Source organism: Octopus bimaculoides, chromosome 2, assembly GCF_001194135.2.
Source record: "Octopus bimaculoides isolate UCB-OBI-ISO-001 chromosome 2, ASM119413v2, whole genome shotgun sequence".
Classification (NCBI taxonomy): domain Eukaryota; kingdom Metazoa; phylum Mollusca; class Cephalopoda; order Octopoda; family Octopodidae; genus Octopus; species Octopus bimaculoides.
Genome location: NC_068982.1, coordinates 30795263 through 30798995, shown reverse-complemented (window position 1 = coordinate 30798995; position 3733 = coordinate 30795263).

The window sequence follows — 3733 nt, the reverse complement described above, 5'->3', positions numbered from 1 at the left end:
TATATATATATATATATATATATATATATATATATATGTATGTATGTATGTATATTGCCTTCACTCCAGCAACGCACCATGTTCTTTGTGTATCTCCTTAACTTCTTGAAGATTTTAGGTATAATTATACTAATGTGTCCATCTGTTCTAATTTGATTAAATTCTATGTCTTTGTGCAGCTGAGGATTGCTCTGCATTTTAAATTGATGTAATGATTGCATTGTTCAATTAAATGGAGTTGCATGAAACGATCGTATTGCATTACCTCTGGATATCCTTGTTGCTTATTTTGATTTTAATCACCTTACTTTGAAATTGTATGGATCATACCGTACTAAATTCTGGTGCCTGAACCTAAGTACCATAGTCATCTGAATCTAAATTTTTGCTGAACTCATCTACCAAACCCAAAATATATATATATATATTTATACTCTGGGTTTCACATCCATAAAGCACTTAGCTTTACAGATCTGTTCAGATGCTAGAGCATTGATGATGTAATAAGATAGAATAGAACAGAAAGAAAAAGAGAGAGAGAGAAAAGATAGTGAGGGAGACAGTAAGAGAGAGAGAGGGAGAAAAAATAGAGAGGTAAAGCTAAACGCTTTATGGACTTGAAACCCAGGGTAACCCCATAGACTGGCCAGAGATATCTTTATTCAATTACTTTCCTGCTCTATAACTGTGAGTGTGCTTCTCTTTTGGGTTTATGATTTACTGATGATATGTATTTGTGTGTGTGTGCGTTTGTGTGTGCATGTGTGTGTGTGTGTGTGGAATTTGAATTAGAACACACATCATCATCATCGTCGTCGTCGTTTAACGTTCGCTTTCCATGCTAGCATGGGTTGGACGATTTGACTGAGGACTGGCAAGCCAGCAGGCAGCACCAGGCTCCAGTCTGATCTGGCAGAGTTTCTACAGCTAGATGCCCTTCCTAACGCCAACCACTCCGAGAATGTAGTGGGTGTTTTTACGTGCCACCAGCACAAGGGCCAGTCATGCGGTACTGGCAACGGCCACGCTCAAAAAGGTGTTTTTTTACATGTTACCTTCATGTGCAATATTTACCAAAAAAGGGGTAACATTCATGTGGTTAACTGGTGCATAAAAGCACAACATAGCTATTGCCAGTGGCAGACGATCACCACTAATTCCACCACTCAGACTACCAGATCATGTGATTTCAGCCTGATCTGGGTTTTTTTCAATTATAGACACCAAGTGGCTGAAAATAGCAGCAACTGTCATGCTAGCGATACACATAGAAATATAGAGCCAAAACAAGTGTTGATATCATCAACAGTCAGTGAGCTTATTAAAAGCATACATAGAGCAACAAAGGTAGTATTAATACCCAAAAGTAGTATAATCACCACTTAAAAATGGATGTTGCATTAAAACACATGAATACTGTAATATCTACCATGAGAGAAAACTCTCATATGGTTAAGTGGTACATAAGAGCACAACATAGATATTGCCAGTGGCAGACAATCACCACTACTTCCACCACTTGGACTACCAGATCACATACTCTCTCTTTTACTTGTTTCAGTCATTTTACTGCGGCCATGCTGGAGCACTGCCTTTTAGTCGAGCAAATCGACCCCAGGACTTATTCTTTGGAAGCCTAGTACTTATTCTATCGATCTCTTTTCCCGAACCGCATCGGTTGCCGAACCAGCATCGGTTGTCAAGCAATGTTGGGGTAACAAACACAGACGCACAGACATATACACACACACACACACACACACACATATATATATATATATATATATATATATATATATATATATATATATATATATATATATATATATATATATATATATACGACAGGCTTCTTTCAGTTTCCATCTACCAAATCCACTCACAAGGCTTTGGTCGGCCCGAGGCTATAGTAGAAGACACTTGGTTAAGGTGCCACGCAGTGGGACTAAACCCAGAACCATGTGGTTGATAAGCAAGCTACTTACCACACAGCCACTCCTGCACCTATGTATGTGAGTGCATATGTGTGTGTGTGTATGTGTGTGTGTGTGTGTGTGTGTGTGTCTGTGTCTGTGTCTGTGTGTATGCATATATGTGTGAATGTGTGAGTCTGTGTAAGTTTGTGTCTCCTTTTCTTGATGTCACATGATTGTGGTAAACAAATAATGAATGTCATTTGTTGTCAATATTCTGCAAAAGCATTTTTAGCCATGGGGAAACATTATCTTGCTTTCAAACAAGTAAGTGAATCAGGCCATGAAAAGAAATCTTTGTCAATAAACTTCTGTCTGACCCATGCAAGCATGGAAAAATGGACATTAAAACTATGAAGAGAAAGAAGAGGAAGAGAAAGAGGAGGATGACGACAACAACAACAATGTTGTTGATGATGATGATGATGATGATGATGATGATGATGATGATGATGATGATGATGATGATGATGATGATGGTGATGATGATGGTGATGGTGATGATGATGTTGATGACGATGATGACGATGGTGATGGCTATCTTATAAAGTCTGGGGCTGTCTATCAAAGGAAATGAATGGTTCCATAAAGATGAATATAAAATAAATACCAAAAATCAAATTGAAAAAATAAGTCCAAAAACAGAAAAATAAGTAGAAAAAAAACATACAGAAAAGATAAATACATAAACAGAAAAATATATACAAAAAGTATATAGAAAAAAATGAACACAAAAGACATAGAAATGGACAAAAATATTCAAGATGGTTAAATAGTAAATCATCTTTAGTATTTTCTTTTATTTTTTTTTATTTGTTTCCTCCTATTTAAATGTAAATCTTCCTCTTTGTAAAATTTTAAGACAGTCTATATCATAACACCTTTTTATACTGGTTATAAATTATGACTAAGTATCTACCATATCTCTCTTTCTGGAGGTCATGCTCTTTACCTAAGCAGACAGAACAAACATTGAAAATGTAAATTTAAATACAAACTGAAAATGTCAACATAAGGATGATAATTCAGTATTGAAAACAGAAAATAATAATCAATCATTGCAGAATAATAACTGTTTATAAATGAATTTATGCAGAATATGATAGAATAAGTTGTTGTCATGGCTGATGACAGTATCACCTGATTGGCAACCATGCCAGTGGCACGTAAAAAGGACCACTCGAGCATGATCGTTGCCAGTGCCAGCTGACTGGTGCAGCCTTTCTGGCTTGCCAGCACTCAGTCAAACCGTCCAACCCATACCAGCATGGAAAGCAAACGTTAAACGATGACGGCGACGACGACGACGATGGTGATGATGATGATGATGATGATGGTGATGTAATATGTAACACAATAAGTGAAAATTCATGACCTTTTCTACTTATTCCTTATCTCAGAATGTTTCAAACTAATTTTGTGCATAATTTTAAGTTTGAAGAATTTACAACACTACCCTGTCTTGATCTCTGTAATTTTCTGGCAATTTCTGATTCTCTCTTCTCATACATATACATACGTGTGTGAGCGTCTCTGTGTATGTGTATGTGCATGTGCATGCGTGCGTGTGTGCGTGCATGAGTGTCTGTATACATATATATATATATATACATATATGTGTGCATGTGTATGTATATGTATGTATATATGTATATTTATATATGTATATTTATATGTGTGTCTGTGTGTGTATGTATAAATGTATATATAAATGCATATACACACACACATATCCATATTAATATATGTATATATGCACA